Source organism: Sorex fumeus, unplaced genomic scaffold, assembly GCF_029834395.1.
Source record: "Sorex fumeus unplaced genomic scaffold, SorFum_2.1 ptg000002l, whole genome shotgun sequence".
Lineage (NCBI taxonomy): Eukaryota > Metazoa > Chordata > Mammalia > Eulipotyphla > Soricidae > Sorex > Sorex fumeus.
In genome coordinates, this window is record NW_026606059.1 from 65,948,957 (window position 1) to 65,973,120 (window position 24,164).

At 39.9% G+C, this 24,164-nt stretch overlaps 2 pseudogenes; both read left to right on the top strand.

Annotated features, from left to right (window-relative positions):
* Positions 1-15,208: 15,208 nt before the first annotated feature.
* On the top strand, positions 15,209-19,974 carry LOC130041131 (40S ribosomal protein S14-like; annotated as a pseudogene).
* A 348-nt stretch (positions 19,975-20,322) lies between these two features.
* On the top strand, positions 20,323-20,856 carry LOC130041208 (40S ribosomal protein S14-like; annotated as a pseudogene).
* The last annotated feature ends 3,308 nt before the right edge of the window (positions 20,857-24,164 follow it).

Sequence of the window (24,164 nt, forward strand, 5' to 3'; positions counted from 1 at the left end):
TGGTTTGCAATATTGATACTGAAAGGTTATCAAGAATACCCCTTACCATGGCCACATTCTTACCAAGTTTTTAAAAAAATGAAGAAAAAAAAGGTTCTATTGAGATATAAACCAAGGTAACCTGGACCTGACAGATGGTACAATGGGTGGGACACTTCCCTTGCATAAAATGATCTGGGTTTGATCCCAGGCATCCCTGAGGATGGTCCCTGAGGCCATTGTGGTTATTCTGATGGTAAAACAGAACAACAATAAAAAGCAGCCCTGTTTTGGGGTTTTACCTTCCACACGTGTGAAGGTACCAGCAGAGGAACAAAGGCATGCGGGCTGAGATCTCCAAGACTGCTCGGATTGGGGCTGAGCATCCTCCACCCAGATCCTCCATCTTCCAGTAGGCAGGGGTCACACCCAACATCTGACCCCCAGTTCCGTGTTATCCCATCAACGACCAAGACCCAGAGACTATAAAACCCAGTTCCCAGAATGACATCTTATTATCTCATCCTTACTTTGGACAACCTGGCAGGCTACCGAATGTTACCTGCCCACACGGTAGAGTCTGGCAAACTCCCCGTGGCGTACCCAATATGCCAAATACCAGTAACAATGATGGGTCTCATTCTCCTAACTCTGAAATGGGTCTCATTCTCCTAACCCTGAATATGGCACTTTTGAAAATCTTAGGGCTAGGGCGAAGGAGACATTACTGGAACCTGTTTGAGGCAATGGATGAACAACAGGATGATCGTGTTCGTGATCGGTTTTTTTTTTTTTTTTGATGTGTGAAGGATAACATCGCTTTGTTCTTTCTCCTTTGCCACAAGGAGCTTAGGTTTATCGGGTCACACCCATCAAAGTGTTCCCAAGTCACTCCCATTCTTTTGTTTATCTGTAACCACTTCCCTATGCTCTCTTCCCCAAACAGTTAATCAGCTTTCTCTTAATTTGTTAGGTCAGATCTTTCTAGAACACTAAACTTATTTTGTAAATTAATATTAACTTTCTCCTCTCCTTATGTTTTTTGAATAGTTTACTTAAAGGCAATGTCCTTTTGTATAGACACAAGAAGACAATTAATATTAAGCTTTTATAACTTGGGATTTAATTGGCTTCGAATATTCAATCCTGGGCATCTGCTTTTTCAATTTAAGCCTCAGTTGCCCTCACTTCCTTGTGCTCCCAAAAGCAGGGTCCCGATGAGGGACTGGATGGAACCAGGGCAAGTGTTAAACTATATGCTACCCTGGCATCAAGATGGGCTTGGCCAAAGTGCCACAATTCTTAACTATAAGTTAAGAGCTTGATCATGGACAAATGCTTTCATGATCCAAAAGTGATGATGAGACTTGGACTCTGCTAGGGATAGGAAAGACTAATCTGGCCTGAGCACTGTAGTCTGAGATCAGGATGACCCCTGGAGAGCAATTCTATAAGCTTAATTCATCTCTTACTGTTTCCATGCAAAATGATTAATATTATGAATGCTTATATGTTTGTTGGACAAGGAGAGGAGAAACAGACCCATGGGATTCCACTCTTGGGTGGGTCATCCTGCTGAAAGATAATCTGTCCTAGAAGCAGCATCCCCTGAGGGGAAGAACTTTAATCCTGTTGATTGTGACCACACCAATGTGTAAGCCTAGCCCCTCCTGGTTTTGAAATTTAACTAGACCTTAAGAGTGGGCTGGGGGAATCAAGATCCAGAGCCACAGCCATTAGGAGAAAGGGGTTCCAGATCAGGGGACGAGAGAGAAGGAGTGGACAGGGATAAGAATGGAATAAACAGCATCTGATCAATCAACCCGCTTGGCCCTCGTTTCGTCCGCCGTCTTCCCTATGGCCCAGGCTGCCCCAGCTGGGGGAGCGGTCTGGGCCCCCCAGAACCTGGGCGGCCAGGGGAAGAGCCCTCGGGGCCACCCCCTGGCATTCCTTAGAGAATTTATACAGGTGTGGTCCAAAAAGAAATAAAACAAAAAATCAGCTAAACCAAGGTAATGGGGGGTAAGGTAACTTGCTTCTGCTTTATCTCGTACAATATAGAACATGACTTTAGATTCCTTGGCTTGGGTTTGAGTTTTTCCATTCACATTCTGCCCTGTATGGCTATGTAACCCTGGGTCTCAGGAGATGGCTCTTTTATTTCTGATATTAAGATAGGGGTAGATGCTCCCAACTGATTTGGTCTAATCATCTCCCCTTTTAGAAAAAAAATTACTCAACCCTCCCCCCCCCACGCAGAAATCTATCTGTAAGTGGACAAGCAGAAACTGCTCCCCGTAGATCCCCCATCCCCCCACCCCCAACAAGCCACCATTGTGCTTGAGGTTGCCACTGCCCCTGGATTTTTCCAGCATTCCAAGGGGTGGTATTGTCACTTTGGGAAACAGTGGTTTAGGACTAAAATGATTGGCCCAATTATTCTCTTTCTCTTAAGTATCTTGATCTTTATATCTAAATTATCTGTAAAGGACTGAGATTCTGTCCTTTAAATCTTTAACTCTAGGACAGAAAGTAGCATAGTATTTATTGCTACTCCTTTATTTTGGTTGGGTCAAATAAATTTCCCATTCATATTCTGTCATTACTTTTTGGCCTAAAATTGGAATTAAATGTTTGATTAGATCTCATTACTCTAAACTACCTAAGCTATCTATCCTAATTCTTCAGAAGCATTTACCACATTTTAGATTATTTTTTTCCATGCCTGTCTTTTCTGTTAGGCTATGAGTTTGGTGAGGAGTGGAAACAAGTCTTTGTGCTCATCATCATATTCCTAGCACTTAGTGCTGTACATAGTAGTTATGCAATGCACATCGCAATGAAGAATGAACTAGTGGTTCTACAAATGAAAAATATACAAATTTCAAGTTCAGGACTGGAGAGATAGTACAGGAGTAAGGCATTTGTTCAATCCCCAGTACAACATAAAGCCCTCTGAGCGATGCCAGCTGGGGCCTAAGCTCTCCCTACCGCCCCCACCTCCAAGGAATAAAGTCTAGTAAAGATTAATATATAATGTGATATTAAAGAAGTAAAGGTTAGCATTGATTGCTTATATTTATAGTCTGTTAGAAAACTGCACATTTTTCTATTTAGCAGGATTGGAACTCTGGCTGTTTTGAAAAAATATATTCAAGAGATAAGAAAATTTATGTCTGTCCTTTTTTACTGAATATCTTTTAATAATCACATAGACCTCCAGTGTCACTTAAAGTTCAGAACAAAGCCTACATCTGATGTCCCCTCTGGTACTTAAAGGCCAAGGTAATTAAAGGTATCTTATTCCCCAAGTGCAGTTACATAGATAGCCTCAGTTTAGTACTAATAACTAAAACAATTCAGTTAATTTGCCTTCATGATCTGTTTATATCAACTGAAATCATTAAGTCTCCTTTGTGACATGGTTTGGGTTAGGAACACAATATTCACTTGACACATTATCTATCTAAGGAAACTTACTACCTTATTTTCCAAATTCTATAGTGTTTTCAAGGATATGTTCATCACTTAATATTTCAATAGATCCATGATTTTTTTTCTTTAACTCATTCAGAGCATCTTATTTAAAAGTACAGGGCATTCAAGAAATAATAACACTATTGTATAATTCTTCCCTCAAATAATTTGTAGTAAGAAATGCAGTTGCAGTTGACTGGACACTATGAATACAGTTGATGAATGATATGCCAAAGGTTGGCACCATATAGAGTACTATATGGAGATTACTTGATGAGATTGATTGAAGAGATACTGAAAACTACTCAGAGGAAGTAAAATTTTGGAAGCAAGGTTATCTTTTGCTGTCTCTTCTAATCTATAAGTTCAATCTTCTATTCCAGTTTACTGAGCTACTGTATTGTGTAATTATTTTTCCCCAAATAACTTTTGTTATTTTTTTCTCAGAAGCCATGTTTTAATAAGTGGTCATTAGTAATTGAAAAATAGAGGAGAAGAAGAGATTTAGGCTGAGTTATTTTTCATGGGGTGAGCCAGTTTGGAGGTAGGGATATCTCCAAGCGTGTCTAGTGACCACTTCTAGTGATACTCAGATAAGAATACTTGAACTAATAATTTATTATTTATTTTAAAATATCATTCAGATATATTGTATGCATTATTATTTTTAAATCTAGTTAACTTACATACACTATATTTTATTAAAAATAAATAAGGTTTTATGGTTTAAAAAGCAATTTGCATGCCTAGTCAGCATTTGTTTTTAATTTGTGGGGATTGGGGGTGTGGAGAGTGGCCATATTCCACAGTTAGCTGGGGTAATTCCTGGCTCTGTGCTCAGAAGTGTTCCCTGAAGTGTAAGTTGTTCTGGAGATCCAAATGAGTTGACTGATTGCAAGGCAAGCTTCTTACTCTCCTGTACTACTTTTCTGGCCCCACAATTCTGTTTAAAATTATGTTTTCCATTCTTTACCATATTTCTATACCTACTATTTGAGGGAAGAAACATTTAGAGTGTATTCTAAAGTGTTTTAGTAAAAATATTAACTTCCTTAATGCCTTTGATGAAAGTGATTGAATTATTCTTTAAAATGAATTTACTATTCTAACTTCTTTTTTGATCTAGATCAAATGAGATCTGGCATAAAAATCTAATTTGAAGTAATATATTTCCCTGGAAAAGTTGTGTATTTTTCAGAATTGCTATTTTAAAAATAAATCGGGTTTCATGTGATAACTGCATTAAAGTATTCTATGTCAGAAGAGATTTTGAAAACACCTATATGAAGGATGGTTTTGATGTACTATTGAAGTATTTGACTTAAGATAAATGAAAGATTTTAGCACAAAGTTCTTCAGATTAATACATTTCTTAGGAAGACAACCTGAACAAGAACTTTAGATTTGAGTAGGGAGTAATTCAATGTCCTCTTGTAATTTCTTATTGTTGGAGAGCTAAACAATTTCACCAGGAAACAATTCAGAGCAAATGCAATTTCTCTCTATGTCCTATACTGAGGCTTACCAAATTAGTTTCAAAAATGGCAGTGCAACATTTTGAAAATAAAGCATGAGGAGAATTTCAAACATTTATCCTTGGTTGAAAATATACAATTAGATAGATGCTTTTGATTTGGTGTGCATATAAATTTATTATATTTTGGGAATGTGAAATAATTATAACAATTATGAAAATGAAACTTGATTTTTTATGCACCACCCATACATAGAAAGACATTAAACTCTATTTTTAACTGATGGCAATTCTACATATAATTAAAGGGGAAATCTGTTTGTATGACAGAATTACAGAGCATGAAGGTTATCCATCCACTTCGTTATTTCTAGGCTAGAGAGAAGAAAAGCTTTTGTCAAATGAAAGTCAATATTTCAATCTTTAAAACAAAACACAAATATAAAGATGAAAGCAATTCTATAGAAAAGATTTTTTTCAGATGTCTACAATACTGTTTTCATGGTTTAAAAAGTACAATTAATTGTGTGCTTTTTATGATTGTCTTATTTTTGGTGGACATTTTATGACTTGGAAAGACTGATGACAAGATAGAACATAGATTTTTAGTAGGCTTACCCTACATACTCAATAAATGTTTATAGACTCTATGAATGAGTGATTCTTTTCATTTTTCTAATTTATGTGTCACTGTCACTGTCACTGTCCTCCCGTTGTTCATCAATTTGCTTGAGCAGGCCCAGTAATGTCTCTATCGTGATACTTGGTGTTACTGTGTTTGGCATATCAAATACCTCACGGGTACCTTGCCAGGCTTTGCCGTGTGGGCAAGATACTCTCAGTAGCTTGCTGGGCTCTCCGAGAGGGGCAGAGGAATCAAACTCGAGTCGGCCAGGTTGACCGCATGGAAGGCAAATGCCCTACTTGAAGAAAAATAATTAATAGCTGTGGGACTGGATAGCTAAATCGCTAAATTACTATCCAAGTTGAGGGTAAAAAAAAAAATAAATTGCTCTGGTGGATAGACTATTTTAGAAACCAGGAAAACAAAGCAGAAGAATGAAAATGATGACAGTGGAGAGGACCAGAGATATTTGATATGAAGTATGTATTGCTTCTGTTGAATGGATCAAATTATGTTTTTACATTCACCTGCAAAGTTTTCTGCAAAGTTCTTCATTTTCTATTTTATGTGTGTGTGATGTGTTAGATTTATCCTAGAGATTTGTTCAAAGTGCTAAATATAGTTACAAGGTTGGCTTTGGGAAAGAAGTGATACCCAGTGTCCGTGGAGTTCTTATATATACATCTGGATATCAAGCAAATATCTTTATTCATTTCCTTGCTCAGAATTAATCAACGGTTGTCCATAATCCACAGCAGTGATTTTTCAAATTAGGTGGAAAGGAGGAGATGCTGTATCAATCATCGGAGACATTTTTCAAAACACATATGGTAACCATGTGTACTTAGAAAAGAGTTTCCCTGTGATTCTCCTAGATTCTCCTGAGAATTTGTCTTTTGTCAATGACTAATCTATAAGGTAAGACCAAAACTAACATTGTATGAAAGGTCGTAAAGATGTGGTTCATGCATTTCTATTCAATATTACTGATTCCAACTTTAAGTTTCCTATTTCTGAGAAAGGAAAATAACATTTTTGCTCCATCTCCTCCTTTTCTTTACATTTTTTCAAATGCTGTTCTCTCCTCTTGGAATATCTTTTGTTTTTCTGATCAGTTCCTTTTAACCTTCAACATTCCCTGTCCTTGTAATATAGGTGTCTAGCTAGATTTATCTGCTGCTTGCATATTATCTCTTTTGGATCCAACCTATCATATTTTTAGGGATGGAATAAATTCCTACTATATTTATATTCACAAAGGACACTGAAACTACATATAGTAAAAATCTTAGTAATAGCTAATATTGAAAGAATGTAAAAAGAATAGAATTTAGGGTTTAAGGGTGACAAAAGCAGATTGGATATGTCTCTGCTGCCATTTTATTTCCAAGAAAGCATCAGGGAGAATTTCCATATGCATATTTGAAAGCTCTAACCTTGCATTTGTTGCTGTTCTTTAGGGGCCATACTCAGAGATGCTTACTCTCATGGCCTTTACTTGCCTTTACTCCTCATACAGTTGCTTTAGTGTCAACTCCAGTGCTACTGGAGGAATTACATAGTGCTGAGGATCAAATCCAATCCTCCTTCCTGCAAAGCATTTGCTCCATCTTGGTGAGCCTTCTCTCCACCTTTCAGCCGTTAGTTTTTGAAAATACATTCCATAGATTCATATGAGATAAATTACCTGATACGATTTGTATTGTTTGAAAAATGCAACACCTAATAGACTACGTTATATTTCTTTCTCTGCTTATAACGAAAGCAAAACTGCTATTAAGTATAGCAACCTCTGATAATCTGAAGTAATTTAGAGCTTATGCCATCACAGAGAAAACATTGTTTTGAAACCTTGAGAACCCAAGGTCTCTTTTTGCCATGAGGAAGAACCACCGACTTTATATGCAAATGGGGTTGAAAGTAGACTTCATAGGTGTATAAGGGAATAAAAATGTTATGAGGTACCAGAGCAAGTAAAGCAGAGTATATGCCAGAGTATAGCAGGTAGGGCATTTGCTTTGCATATAACTGACTGGGGTTTGAGTTCTGGTGCCACTTATGGTCCCCTAGCACCATCAGGAGTGATCTGTAAGTGCAGAGCAAAGAGTAAGTCCTGAAAACAGTCAGGTGTGACCCACAAACAAAGTAATGAATCTGTGAAGTGGTCTTTGGGGAATGAGGGAGGACAAGAATAAAGGAACCAGGCTCCTGAATTAATGACTCATATTCAGTTCCAAAGGCACATTAAGTTGGAGAAAGTGCTGTGTGTAGCATATTATTTAAGACTGGAATTTAAGATCCTATGTGTTCTAGTCACATTGATCTTGTGACCAGGTCTTGCATACCCTGGAAGAGCCCAAATATGGGCAATTTAGGCCGAAGGATACTCACACTCTTCACAAGAGGTACTGGTGTTAGCATCCTGAAGGCTAAACACTAAGAAACTACTATTATAGAGTCTCATATTGTGTTGCTCAGAAACCATTTTTTTTTCAGAAAAAAAAGATTTATTTGACTTGGGTTTTAGTTGTGAATTATATTCAGGTGATATGGCATATTCCAGGAGATGGCAGGACTACAATACATTGCTTCATTGACATTTCCGAGAGTGTGCATGCATTCTCTATGGTAAGCAAGAAAATCTGGGATACATCAAGGAAGCTTCCACATGACAATCAAATTTAGAAACTAGTGATACACAGAACCTTCTGTTAGATATACCAGACTTTCTTATTATGTTGTTATATATATGTGTATATATAGACAATGATAAGGACTTAGCAAGTCATTCCAGACAACTTTGAAAACATTATAGGAAAGATAACAATTGGAAGAACCAATGCATATGGAAGATGGTGCTTCAACTTTTAAACTGCAATATTATGTAAAATAAAAATTTATTTTGTAGAAAAGTTGATAAAGCTGGACATACAGGTTGCAATAAAATATATTTTCAATTGTCCCCTTTGAAGTTTACCATTCATAGATAAGTAAAGTTCAAATCTTGGGAGGCTGGAGTGATAGCACAGCAGGTAGGGTGTTTGCCTTGCATGCTGCTGACCCGGGTTTGGTTCCCAGCATCCCATATGGTCCCCCAAGCACTACCAGGAGTAACTCTTGAGTGCAGGGCCAGGAGTAGCACCTGTGCATCGCTGGGTGTGACCCTCCCCCCAAAAAAGTTCAAATCTTTAGTGTTCAAGTTTTTATCCTATTAGTAGGATATGTAAAAATTCTCTTCATCAGAAAGGCACAGGGGTATAGTAAAGTGAAAATTTATCCTGTTTATTAATTCAAAAAGATGCCTGCAGACTCTTTGTCAGACTGACTCTCATATCCGGGGCACCCTGGATTGGGGTGTGTGAGCCCACCACCTGCCCAAATAGGGCCTAGGGAGTTGAAAACCTCCAGAACCCACTCGTTGCCAAGCTCATGGTCATATTGCACAGGCTTGAGGTCCTCAACCAGGACTGAATCTGTTGAAAAATTCAGATATGCAGGTTTTGTAACCGAAATCTACAGGTTTTCACAGAGTTGGGGATAGGCAACCTCCCCTCATCCCCCTGTTCTTCCTGGAGCCTGGTGGTCATGCCCATGAACTGCCTCTGGCACCATATTATCTCTTAAGCAGCCATCATCCAGAGACTCATAAATAAATCTTGAAAGAGATCAGCAAGCTGTAGAGATGCTTCCAGACCCCAGAGTCACCATCCAGTTAAAGTTTTTACTCCAGCTATATCACCCCATCAAAATTTTAGAATTTCTGAAGCACACAACATCTCATATTCTACACCACTGATATACCAGGAATAGCATACCACATTGGATGGGATGAAAAGTAGAAGGCAACCAATCTTGATTAAGAAAATATTAACACACAAGGCTTAACCTGTAACAACATGTTAGAAATCTCTTTTATAAGGATATAATGACTCCAGGGCAAGATACAACACTTTTCACACACTTTCTTTTAAGGAAATCTTTTTTTGATCATTTTTAGTGAATTAATCATAACAAGCAATACTAAATAAATCATTTAGGGCCTGCTGGGGCAGGCTTGGTTGTTGGTTGTAAAAATTGGAAATAATGGTGGTGGGATTGGTGTTGAAATATTGAATGCAATAAATCGTGAACAACTTTATATATATACACACATACATATATGTGTGTATAGACTACTGTTATATATAACATATATGTGTGACACATATATACATATGTATGTCTATATGTTTACTGTTTCGGTGGGCTGGAGCGATAGCACAGCGGGTAGGCCATTTGCCTTGCGTGCAGCCAACATGGCCAACCCGAGTTTGAGTCCTCTGCCCCTCTTGGAGAGCTTGGCAAGCTACCAAGAGTATCTTGCTTGCATGGCAAAGCCTGATAAGCTACCTATGACTTATTCGATATGACAAACACAATAATAACAAGTCTCACAATAGAGATGTTACTGGGCCCACTCGAGCAAATCGATGAACAACAGGAGAACAGTGCTACAGTGCAGTGCTACTGTTTCGGTAGGTGAGATAGAAACATACTTTGCATACACCCTCAGCACTGCACGGTCCCCTGACTACCGTTTGGAGTACCCTTGAGCAGGGAGTAACCCCAAATCACCTCCGAATATAGCTCCAAACTAAATAAACAAAAATAAACAAACCATTTATGTCAGAGGATTTTTTTAAAAAGTTATATCTGTCATATATGAATGTTTAAGAAAGTACCATCAATAAAAATTTTACAACTGAAGAAGAAAAAGAGATTAAAAACATTTAAAAATTTCACTTCTGCTCTCAACTCTGACTTTTTGTATTGGTGGTATGATTTATTGAATAATCTGTGGACTAAGTACGAATTAAAATCATAACTCTAAACTTTATATTATTCATGATGCTTTCCAAATTTAAAAATAACCTCTTGTAGTTCTAATCATCATACTTCTTTCCCCAACTGTTAAAGAAGACTATGAGATTATGTGGGCCTAATATATTTTACAAATGATAGCTTTCCTCTTTTTATGTTCATCAGTTAGAAAAAAGATTTCACGGATGTGAACTCTGAGACTTGAGCTCTGATTCTGATCCAATTTGACATTACTTGGGAAGACTTTGGCAATTTACTTTTTATAGATTTTGGTTTTCGTTTATGTAAAATGAATAGGTTGGTTCTGAGAGTCTCTCCGGTTATTCTATTTCTTTCTGACACGCAAGTTAGGGTTAAATGGCTAATGTCCAGGAGGGTCAGTGTTTTGCTAGACTCAACAAATATTATTTTGATATATTGCATTTTCTAGGAAGAACAATATACTTCGATTAAATAAACAAATCATTAGGTAGAGAACAGTTTCACTGACTCAACAGAGTCATAGTTTATACATTTGCTGAACTCTGTCAGAAATTAACAGGTTGTAGAAAAACTAACTGGCCCTGCAAGTATTTTCATGTGTTTCCAAATTTTTATTCATTTCACTGTATATTACTGCTTTGACAAACTTCAAGGTTATTGAAAGAAAATCAGGGATCAATGGCCAAGTACACAATATTGATCAAACAAAAAAACATTTTATGGTTAAATTTTCTAGGCTGTCTTCCAGACATTTACTTGAGTAGGGAAAATCTGATACAAAGAATAGAAAGTAAAACTGTCCAATGACATACAAAAAATGATTATTTTCTTATCATCACATCTTAACTATTCTTTAAAAGTTAATATTTTTAATTTGGAGTCAATCCTGGCTATTTTTTAAAGCATGTTTTTAAAACCATTAAACAGCTTGAAACACTTTCATTACTGGGTAATAAACATAATAATATGACTGTCATCTACTGTTTCTTGCATCATGTATTATCTTTGAAAGAACTTAATCACTTTCTCAAAAACCATTATTTACTTTATTCAAGAAGCCCATGGGCATTTAGAAGCAAAATAAAAAAATAATCTTGGATCTTAGTCAAATTATGCAAGAAAGTTAAACTTTAAGATAAATGTCTTTATTGTCTTTGTTTATTTTTGTTCTTTTTAAAAACAGCGAGTTGTTCCTTTCATTATAAAGGAATGCATACTGTGGCTTCATATATATTGTTAATTAGTTATCCATAAATGTGTATATACCACACCAAATGTTATTTCATGTACAGAATCAGAGCTGGTTGGAACTTTGAGATGAAAAGCTTAAGGCCACCCAACTTGAACCAGTAATTACTTCAGCAAGTAGTTGTATGCTTTTGTTTAGAAAATGTGCATTTGAGAATATGCATTTCAGAACATTTTAAAAACAATTCTTTAGTCCTTACCGCTTACAAAAACAAATGCAAACTCTAGTGTGAAATTGTGAAGTCCATTCTCAAACAAACACTTCATGCAGTAAAAAGGAAAGGTTGGGACTTTGGAAAGATGGTTCAAGTTATATCTCTGACTTAATTCTTTATAGAAAATCTAGTAGTCAGAAATGACTTAATCCTTTGCTTTAGCTACCTCTTCCAGGAGGGGAGGGGAGGGTAAAGCATTAATCTTTCTACTTTTCCAATTTGTTTTACTTTATCATTAGCTCAGATTTTGTATTTTGTCAATAACCTTTAGCATAATAAAAAATTCTTTTTTTTCCCCACACCTAGCAAAATCCACTTCTTTTAAGAACTAATGATAGAAGTAGGTACTCATCAAGTTGTGCTGAGTAGTACTGGAGATGGTCACTACAGGGAGCAAATTGGTCCTATGGCCGACCCGAGTTCGATTCCTCCGCCCCTCTCGGAGAGCCCGGCAAGCTACCGAGAGTATTCGATATGCCAGACACAGTAACAACAAAGTCTCCAATGGAGACGTTACTGGGCCCGCTCGAGCAAATCGACGATCAACGGGAGGGCCTTTACTTACTTTTACTTTACATTTTAATGATTCTTAGTCATTCCAATATATATTTTTGTTTTGGTAAAATATCTGTTTCTTTCTTCTGTAGTCATTTTGTCCTTCTGTTGTCCATGTACACCAAAGAATTGCCTCTACCTTTTCATTTTAAGCAGATATTACAACCTCCGCTGGAAAATCCTCCCACACACCACTGCCAATCTTGATGAGAGTTGCCAAATTGCCATTAATTGTTTCCTCCACATTTCTATAAAACTTAAAGCCCTTTTATTCTTTTTATTGGTAAACTCTCTTCCAAAACTTTGGATGCAGCTCTTTCCTGCCTTTTCAGGGACCATATATTTTATTCTTTCCTTTTCAAAATGCTCCTTTTTTTTCTCGAAGAAATCCGTCTACTTCTATTTTTAAATGTATTTTTTTGGTTTTGGGCCACACCTGGAAGTACTCAGAACTTATTTCTGGCCCTGTGCTTAGGGATCACTCCTGGCAGGCTCCTGGGACCAAAAGAGGTATTGGGGGTTGAATCCTGATTTATTGTGTGTGAAAGAAAGCACCCTACCTGCATTAGTATTGCCTAGGCCCTCCTTCTACTTTTTAAATGTGTCCAGGTCTCTCCAAAGTTTGGACTCACAATTGTAGGATAACACTGTTTTGTCCTTCCTGTATAGCCTCAGGTAGTTTAGGCTTATCGGGTTGCCTTTTTTTTTTTTTTGTAACTTCTTTCTTTGTGCTCTGTTGACTTGTAAATTAGTTTTTCTCTTCTCCCTAAGTCCTTTGCATACTTTATTCAGAGCAATGTCCTTTTTGTATGGACACAAGAAGACAGTATATGCTATGCTTTTGTAACATGACTCTCAGTGATATGTCCCTCCTGGGCATCTTCTCTCTCACCTAAGCCTCAGCTGCCTTTACTTCCTAGCACCCTCAAAAGCAGGGTCCTGAAGAGGGACTGGATGGAACCAGGGCAAGCAGTAAACTATGTGCTACCCTGGCATCGAGATGGGCCTGGCCAAAGCGCCATAATCTTTGAGCTTGGTCATGGACAAATGCTGTCATGATCCAAAAAGTAATAACTAGATTTGGACCCTGCTAGGATTAGGAATGATAAATCTGGCTTGAGCGCTGTAGTCTGAGTCTGTGACAAGATGTTCCCAGGAGAGCTGCCCTACAAGCCTCAATGGTATCATAGTCTCTGGGTCTTGGCTGTTGATGGGATTACACAGTGCTCAGGGGCAGTTGGTGGGTGTAATGCCTACATACTGGAAGATGGGGGATCTGGGTGGAGGAGACCCAGTCCCAATCTGAGCAGGCTTGGAGATCTATGCCCTTGGTCCCACACACCTGGGTTCCTCTACCTGTTCCTTAATGCTTGAGGCTTGTCTGAACGTGTGGAGAGTGGTCTTAAGCATGGCTGTGGCTGGAACTGGAGGTCTTCAGCTACCGGTGCTCTGCTCGGGGTGGGGAGGAAAACTCAACCCACCCTTCTCCAAGGGGCCCTAGTGAGGACAGCCAGGTGCACTGGCAGGAGGAGGGTGGGTTGAGTTTCCCTCCCCAGCCTGAGCAGAGCCCTGGCAGCTGAAGACCTCCGGTTCCAGCCACAGCCATGCTTAAGACCACTCTTCACACGTTAGGACTAGCCTCAGGCATGAAGGAACCAGCCGAGGAACCCAGGTGTACTAGACCCCGGGGCGTAGATCTCTAAGCCTGCTCCAATTGGGACTGGGCCTCCTCCACCCAGATCCCCCATCTTCCAGTATGTAGGTGTTACACCCACCAACTGCCCCCAGCTCCGTGTAATCCCATCAACGACCAAGATCCAGAAACTATAAAACCCAGCTCCTGGAAGCTCACGTCTGCATTTGCGGCCACGCAACATCTTATTATCTATTTCTTTCTCTGGAGAACCTGGCAGTCTACCAAAAGTATTCTGCCCACACGGCAGAGTCTGGCAAACTCTCCGTGGTGTATTCAATATCCCAAAAACCAGTAACAATGATGTATCTCACTTTCCTGACCCTGAAAGATTATCGAATGTGGCACTTTCTAAATTATCAGTGCTAGGACGAAGGAGATGTTACTGGTGCCTGCTCGAGGAAATCGATGAATAATAGGATGACAGTGATATAGTGATACTGTGTCCATACAAAAATAACTATTATTTGGGCTATGGTGCCGCCAGCAGGTCAATCTGTACCTGTGAGGTGAGTGCATCAGCAGCCTGATGGCAACGTCAGACTTTCAGATACCCCAAAATTGCTGCTGTGCCTTTGTCCAGACCCCAAAAACTTGGGGGAAAGTTTACCAAGAAAGTAAACGGCCAAAAGTTAGGTATGTGGGAGACACACCCACAAACCACCTCCGGCTCAGCTATATAATAGGAGTCATGGCCTCTCTAGTTCCTGATCGAACTGCTTAATGGCCATGATCCCAGAGTCTCAGAAACAAATCTCGGAGCCCAGAGGCTTCCGGCAGAAATGTGTCCTGTTCCTGCAATAGGTTACTGGTGCTGGGTCACACCAGGTTGGAATAGGTTTCATGCTTTGGCCTGTTCCCCCTGGCGGCCTGGTGACCACCATCCTCCAGAGACCACTGGACAGTTAGGTTTGGGTCTGCAGTGACAAGACACATGGGGCCTCACCACATAGGGTTGGAGCCGACTTTTTCTCCCCATCCCAACGAGACCCTGAGTCGCCGCCCACAAACGGCCTTTCTGGCTCCTGATCAAGCTGATTAATAGCCATGATACCGGAGACTCAGAAACAAATGTTGAAACCCAGCGGGTTTTGGCAGAAATGGATCTGGACTGCATACAAGATGGCTGCCGGCTCGGAGCTTATTGGAAAGCCAGGTATGAGCTAGCAGTGATGGGGCAACTGCAGTCTCATGGGAAGGGGGGTGGTACCGGCTCATCCTTCACGCCCTACCGAGGTCACGAGTTGCCCCCCACAAGCAGCTCTCTGTCACGGCCATGACTCTAGAGGCAAAAGGACTTAGTCCAGAGCCCGGAAGCTTGTGGCAGAAAAGTGAATGGACCATGTGTTAAACTACGGGCCCGTGCCTCCCTGGTTGGGAAAGGGTGTTGCTGCCTTCCATCTTCCCCCCCCCCCCCCCCCCCCCGGCAGCAAGGTGGCCACCACCTCAGAGTTTATTGGAAAGCCAGGTATGAGCCGGCGGTGACGGGGCAACTGCAATCTCATGGGAAGGGTGACTGTACTGGCTCGTCCTTCACGCCCTACCGAGGTCATGAGTTGCCCCTCACAAGCAGCTCTCTGGCACGGCCATGGCTCCAGAGGCAAAAGGACTTAGTCCAGAGCCCAGCAGCTTGCAGAAGAAAAGTGAATGGCCCATGCGTTAAACTATGGCACAATGCCTCCCCAGGAGGGAAAGGGTATTGCTCCCTTCTGCCTTTTCCCCCCCTGGCAGCAAGGTGGCCGCCGCCTCAGAGCTTATAGGAAAGCCAGGTATGAGCCGGCGGTGATGGGGCAACTGCAGTCTCATGGGTAGGGGGACGGTACCGGCACGTCCTTCACGCCCTACCGAGGTCATGAGTTGCCCCCCATGAGCAGCTCTCCGGCACGGCCATAACACCAGACACACAGAAACCAATCTCGTAATTATCTGGCTCTTTGTAGAAATCCAAAATCATGGCCGCATGACATTATATGATTCTCATAACCCGCTATAGAAAACAAGATATTTCACAATGCCTTTTCAGCAATTCTGATTGGGGGGAAATTCTAAACAATAATGGTGCATCTTTTGTCGAAATAATTAATGTAATCAATGTAGAGAAGAGTTAAGTAGAAATCATCTGCCTCACAGGCATTTGGAGGGGTGGGAGAGGGGGTATACTGGGGTTCTTGGTGGTGAAAAATGAGTACTGGTGAAGGGAAAGGTGTTTGATCATTGTATGACCAAGACTTAAACCTGGAAGCTTAGTAACTTTTCCCACAGTGATTCAATAAATAAATATAAAAAGAAAAAAATTAAAAAATTAAGGTGGAGTTCATGTCCAATTCAATCAGTTAATCAGTGGCTGAATAAATAGCAGTACTCCTACAAAAAAAATAATTAGTATTAAGATGTTAGTAGTTTTTGGACTGAGGAAAGAAGAAAAACACCTTAGGAAGATATTTTGCCTGGGGCAGTCAGGAACGGCTTTGGAATACCTTTTAGGTGGTGTTCCCTTTGAATTTGTTGGGCCCTCAGGAAGGGCTTTATTATGTTGATTTTGCTACCTGTCTGGGTGCAGTGTCAGCTCAGAGTGCAGGGGAGTTGGAGAGGCAAGAGTATTGGAGAATGAGAGAGAGAGCAGGGTAGCAAGATGGACTATGGAGAGAATAGCAAGGAGGATAGAAAGAGAAGAATGTAGAAGAAGAATACAGGAACAGGCATGGAGAGGAAGAGAAGAGAAGAGAAGAGAAGAGAAGAGAAGAGAAGAGAAGAGAAGAGAAGAGAAGAGAAGAGAAGAGAAGAGAAGAGAAGAGAGAGCATGAGCGTCCAGGCTGCGCAAGATGGAGCACAGAGAGATGAGTGGGAGAGACAGAAGGAGATGGGAATGAGGAGCAGTGTGAGACTAGAATGGGGGGGCTCAGAGAGACTGGGTCAAGTGAATGGGGAGATTGGAATAAAAGGCATCTGATCAATCGACTGGCTTGGCCCTTGTTTCGTCCACCGTCTTCCCCATGGCCTGGGCTGCCCCGGCTGTGGGAGCAGCCCGGGCCCACCCCGAACACGGGCGGCTAGGGGAAAGCTGTCAGCCCCCCTGCCCCCCCGCCGCTCCTCGAGAGATTATACACACAATAGCAAATCAAATCACAGAACCTTATACCTACTCTGCCATTATACCTCTTTACACTTTAACACTTATTAAATTAATTTTATTTGTGCTTGCTGTTTTCTTAATTTTTTTCATCACATTACAACACATATGACTCTGGTTCTAATACAATCATCTCACCTAAAACTCTTTTGCTAAAATAATCAAAGAATTTTGTAATAATAGTAGTAATAATTGGATGGGCGAGGAAACAATAGTGATAGTAGGAATGGAATAAGTTACAAAATGGTGACCAAACAATCTTGGGTTTTGAAGAGAACATTCAGAAGTTTATCTCATTGATGTTTTCCCAGTAGTGGATCCTATGTCAATGACTAGGAATAATTTAATATTTTACCTTCACAAGGACCCCAGACCACATAATAATCAGGATTACTTGTACAAGCTATGTACTTAATCAGGGATTAAGATTGACCTGAGAAGATCCTAAATCACTGAGCCATCTGTGAAGCACTTTTATTGATAAAATTAAAATAAAAAATCCTAGACCCTTAACTTTACCCACTAGTGGCACAGTGTCAATGAACACATGTAACTGATAAACATTATGAGGGTCTCTGTTTGTGTGGCAATGGCAGGAGTTACATATTTCATGTTTGTAGTAAAAATGTTAAGGTAAAATGAGGTGTTAAATATCCAAAGAAAATTTTCTTATGTGATGTATTTTTATTTCTTATTGTAAGTCATATATTATGTTTCTTCCTGATTGCATCAGTGTTTCCTATCTATATAAAAGAGTGACAAAATTTACAGAAATCAATATAATAAAAATAGGTTTATTTATCTTCTGGAAATAGACCTTAGAGAGGTTTTCATTGATTTTACTCGAGGCAAATATAACAACAATAAAAATAAACAATTACATCTATAGCAAATTAAAAAGATTTTGCATGACAGAAGAATTCAAATTCAAACAGTAAAGACACTCTACAGAATGAGAAAAAATATTAGCACACAATACATTAGACAAAGGGATGATACCGGAAATTTATTAGGTACTTACAAAGAACAACAACAAAAAATTCCTGTAACTCCCTTCAAAAAAGGGAACAGGATATGAATAGATACTTGCTCAAAGAAGAAATACAGATGATTTGTAAGCTTTTGATAAAGTGCTCATAATAACTTGTTAGGGAAAGGCAGAGTAAAACAATGAGGTATCATTCATTTAGATATATGACAGTGAGAATGACAGATATCTAAATTATTGGAAATAACTAGTGTTTGTGGGGGTGTGGTAAGAAATGAAGCTTAATTAACTGTTGGTGGGAATGCCATTTGGTTCCACTTCTATGGAAAAAATACAGAGATTTTTCAAAAAATGAAGAATAACCCATCCATGCAACTAAGCATCTCCACTTTCTGACATCTAACCTCCAAACAGAAAACCATTAATACAAAATGGTACATGCATACATACCCGTGTTCTTTACTGGGCTTAGTACAATTCCTAAGATATGAAAACATCCACATCCCAGATGTCCAGATACAGATGTATATTTCAAATTGTGTTACATATACACTTGAAATACTATACAAATACAAGAAAAGTTGAAATAATGCAGATTAATGCAATGTGGATGGAATTGGAGGATATCATGTTGAAAGCAAAATAAGTTAGAGGGAGAAAGACAAATTATGGAGCACATCTCTCATCAGTAGAATACAGAGGATCTAAATAAGAGAATAGACTGTGCTGTACAATAAGAAACCTTTGACATTTGAATACAGAACCAATGTTTAAACAGCATGAAGTAAAGTAGGGGAAAAGACCATTCTAGCAAAGACAGTTGCCAATGACAGTTGGTGCTGGGCAATAATAATTTTCTCTACAAATACTATATACTTTAGTACTATTTTAATTTATTAAATAGTATAGGTAAAGGTAAAGGCCCTCCCGTTGATCATCGATTTGCTCGAGCGGGCCCAGTAACGTCTCCATTGGAGACTTTGTTGTTACTGTGTTTGGCATATCGAATACTCTCGGTAGCTTGCCGGGCTCTCCGAGAGGGGCAGAGGAATCGAACTCGGGTCGGCCATGTTGCTCGCTTGCAAGGCAAACGCCCTACCACTGTGCTATCGCTTCAGCCCGATAATATAGTATAAATAAATAAAATATGTGTACATGAATGTATTTGCTTAGAAAGTATATCACTGAATCATTAAAAATTGTGTCATCTAAAAATGATTTGCTCAGTCAACTCTTACCTTTTTCAAGTGGTTATTTGTTGCAGTATTGCCCAAGAGGGAAGAGTCGCAGAAATCGCACCTTGCAAGGGGAAGGAAAAGAAGGAAGAACAGGTCATCAGCCTTGGACCTTAGGTGGCTGAAGGAGAAAATGTGTTTGGTGTCTACCACATCTTTGCATTCTTTAATAATACTTTTGTCCATGTTACTGATCTTTCTGGCAAGGAAACCATCTGCCATGTGACTGGTGGGATGAAGGTGATGGTGGACAGAGGTGAGTTCTCTCTGTATGCTGCCATGTTGGCTGCCTACGATGTGGCCCCTTGTTGCAAGGAGCTGGGCATCACTGCTTTCCACCTCAAACTCCGGGCTTCAGGAGGAAATTGGAACAAGACTCCTGGACCTGGGGCGCAGTCAGCCCTTGGAACCCTTGCATGCTCAGGAATGAGGATTGGAAGGATTGAGGATGTCACCCCCATCCCCTCTGACAGCCCACAGAAAGTGGGGGGTCGCTATGGTCGCCATCTGTGAACAGGACTCCTGAAATTATTTTCTGTTAATAAATGTAAAGTAAAGTAAAGTAAAGGCCCTCCCGTTGATCGTCGATTTGCTCGAGCGGGCCCAGTAACGTCTCCATTGGAGACTTTGTTGTTACTGTGTCTGGCATATCGAATACTCTCGGTAGCTTGCCGGGCTCTCCGAGAGGGGCAGAGGAATCGAACTCGGGTCGGCCATGTTGCTCGCTTGCAAGGCAAACGCCCTACCACTGTGCTATCGCTTCAGCCCGATAATATAGTATAAATAAATAAAATATGTGTACATGAATGTATTTGCTTAGAAAGTATATCACTGAATCATTAAAAATTGTGTCATCTAAAAATGATTTGCTCAGTCAACTCTTACCTTTTTCAAGTGGTTATTTGTTGCAGTATTGCCCAAGAGGGAAGAGTCGCAGAAATCGCACCTTGCAAGGGGAAGGAAAAGAAGGAAGAACAGGTCATCAGCCTTGGACCTTAGGTGGCTGAAGGAGAAAATGTGTTTGGTGTCTACCACATCTTTGCATTCTTTAATAATACTTTTGTCCATGTTACTGATCTTTCTGGCAAGGAAACCATCTGCCATGTGACTGGTGGGATGAAGGTGATGGTGGACAGAGGTGAGTTCTCTCTGTATGCTGCCATGTTGGCTGCCTACGATGTGGCCCCTTGTTGCAAGGAGCTGGGCATCACTGCTTTCCACCTCAAACTCCGGGCTTCAGGAGGAAATTGGAACAAGACTCCTGGACCTGGGGCGCAGTCAGCCCTTGGAACCCTTGCATGCTCAGGAATGAGGATTGGAAGGATTGAGGATGTCACCCCCATCCCCTCTGACAGCCCACAGAAAGTGGGGGGTCGCTATGGTCGCCATCTGTGAACAGGACTCCTGAAATTATTTTCTGTTAATAAATGTAAAGTAAAGTAAAGTAAAGGCCCTCCCGTTGATCGTCGATTTGCTCGAGCGGGCCCAGTAACGTCTCCATTGGAGACTTTGTTGTTACTGTGTCTGGCATATCGAATACTCTCGGTAGCTTGCCGGGCTCTCCGATAATAAATGTACTATATATATATATATATATATATATATATTGCCCAAGAGAGTACACAACCTTTAATCTGCCTATTAAATAAAAAACAATCAAAATAAGTATTTATATAAGTAAACAATTGGGAGTTAGAAATGAAAATGAGTGCTAGAATCTGAATCATGAATGGTGATGGAAAGAATCTTTGAATTCTTAAAATACTCTTAAGATTGAAAAGGACATCCTGACTAGAGCGATAAATCCATATGTGGGGCTACATCTTCGCAGGCAGGAGGCTCAGGTTCAACCCTCAGCAATGCATTTGGTCCTTGGAGTGTCATCAGGAGTCACTTCTGAACACTGAGATGAGAGTGGCCTCTGAACATCACTAATAGTGACCACTCTCCAAAAATCTGAAAAAGGATTGTAAAATATCCAACAAATATAAAAGTCATATATTGCATAATTTCTAGAACGTGTTTTTTGTTTACTATAGCTCATGGGGTAGGGTGTTTGCCTTGCACATGGCCAACCCGGGTTCAATTCCTCTGCCCCTCTCAGAGAGCCTGGTAAGGTACCGAGAATATCCCGTCAACCTGGCAGAGCCTGGAAAACTCCCCATGGCATTTGCCAAAAATAGTAACAAGTCTCACAATGGAGACATTACTGATGCCCGCGCGAGCAAATCAATGAACAACTGGAGGGCAGTGCTACAGTGCTACAATTTGCTAAAGTATCTCTGAGGCATAACTTTACAGTAATTTTGTTGTTATTGCTGCTACTGAGGAAACACACCTAGTGAGTGATACAACCTCACCTCCCGTAAGACATGCACTCAGTCACTGAGTCAGGTTCTGGCCCTGATCCTAATTACAAGGGAATATTACTTAGTACATTGTTTTGTCTATCTGGGGTGTGGAGTTTATGTTTGGGATGAATGAAAGGAAAAGTCTAAGAAAAATGCCAATTCTTTTCAGAGTTTCAGAAATGAATTCAAAATGGTAAAGGAAAACTAGTCTTTTACAACTGCTATACATTTTCCAAAAGCAAACTGAGGAAAAGAAGGGTTTAAGTAGCAAAAATGACATCACGTGTGGTTCTAATCTAAAAGAAAACTGAGTGTAAAACTGTATAGTACTAAGTTATTCAACTTGCATGTTAAAAAAATCAAGATGCTGGGAGCTGATGTAGTCTTCCTCAAAACTAGAACAGAAAACTGTTTTCCTAAAGTTGTATGAAAAAGTCTATCAAAATATTATTTAATAAAATACAGAAGTCTAGAGATGTGGAGGACCCAGGAGATAAGTGGAAAAAAAATAAAAAGACAGTTGGAACCCAGAGAATAAAGAAAGAGGACGATCAGGAGAAAACACTGTGTTAGGTAGAACTCTTAAAAAAAAATTTTTTTTTTGGCTTTTTGGGTCATACATGGTAATGCTCAGGGATTACTCCTGGATATGCAATCAGGAATTACTCCTGGTGGTGCTTCCAGGACGATATGTGATGCTAAGGTTTGAACTTGGTTGGCTTCGTGTAAGGCACTCTCCCACCCGTATACTGTGACTCCAGCCATAGGTAGAAATCTTGACAGGAGTTCTATATTGGCAATTCACACGGGAAAACCCAAACTATTAGTGATTTAACATTTTTTTTTGCTTGTATAAAATTTGATATAGGTCAAACGCTTTTTCTACTTTTATCTTTGCCATCTGGTATGGATATTTTGAGGTAGGGAGACATATTACTTCTGTTCACAATCTGTTCTCCCTAAAGAGTCGCATGACTTCCATACTATCTGCAAAGGAAGTTAAGGATGCAGGGGGTTATGCATATTGGTTGAGAACTAGTGTTCTCTGCCACAGAGAGAGCCAAGGAAAACTGTTCATTAATAGCCATCGGAGAGTGGAGAAGAGAGGAGGAATAATTATCACAATTTTCAACAAAACAAAAGTGCTTGTAAATTAAATTGTATTCATTGACATGTGCTCAGCTTTTTGGAGAGGAAAAAAATTAAAAATGAGCTATAAGAATAGTAAGAACAGTAGCTTTGATAAAATGTTCAGAAGGAAAATTCTGGAATTCTGAATATTCAGAATCAGAGCCTCAACATAGGTTACCTGGTCATGTGCTCTTGTTTCAGACCACTTTGTGCTCATTTAAACATAGGCAACAATTAGATGGAAAGAGTCACTAAAATTGGGTGTGGATACTGACCATGCTATTTCTTTTTTTTTTTAATTAATTAATTAATTTATTTTTTAATAGTGAGGCACCATGAGGTACAGTTGTAGACTTACACATTTTTGTGCTTGGGTTTCGATTATACAATGATCAAACACCCATCCCTCCACCAGCGCGCATTTCCCACCACCTCGGATCCCAGCATCCCCTCCCCCCCCAGCCCCTATCCCACCCTGCTTCTGTGGCAGGGCATTTCCCTCTCTCTCCTTTTGAGTGCCATGGTCAGCAAAAGAGGCATTGAGTGGCAATCATGCTTGGTCGACAGTCTACCCTCAGCATGCTCTCCCATCGTGGGCGGATCCTCCCAACAGCCTTTATTTGGTGTTCCCTTCTCTTTCTGAGCTCCCCTTTCCCCTAACATGTGTGGTTGTCCTCCGGGTCATTGAGTAAAATTCCTGGTACTAATCTCTGCCATACTTGGGTATTAGTTTCCTATTTTGTTACTTTATGTTCCCCAGATGAATGCAATCTTTCTATGTCTATCCCTTTCTTTCTGAGTCATTTCGCTTAACATGATACTTTCCATGTAGTACCACTTGTATGTAAACTTCATGACTTCGTCTTTCCTAACAGCTACATAGTACTCCATTGTGTAAATGTGCCAGAGTTTCTTCAACCAGTCATCTGTTCTCGGGCACTCAGGTTTTTTCCAGATTCTGGCTATTCTAAAGAGTGCTGGACCATGCCATTTCTTAACTAAGAGATTTCACCTACAAGTTGCTCCTGGAGGTACCTGAAACAAACCTCTGCAATGATTTTAAAATTGGTCTCAAAATCCCCTTTTCTGGCATACAGATTATTTGCAATGCAGAGCGGTGAATCCTCTGGAGGTTATAGAGAATCTCTGGTCTTTCTTTCAGTCCCTCATACTCTGCTCATATCTTAATCAATAGAGTATTTTTCTATCCCTAATCTGTTG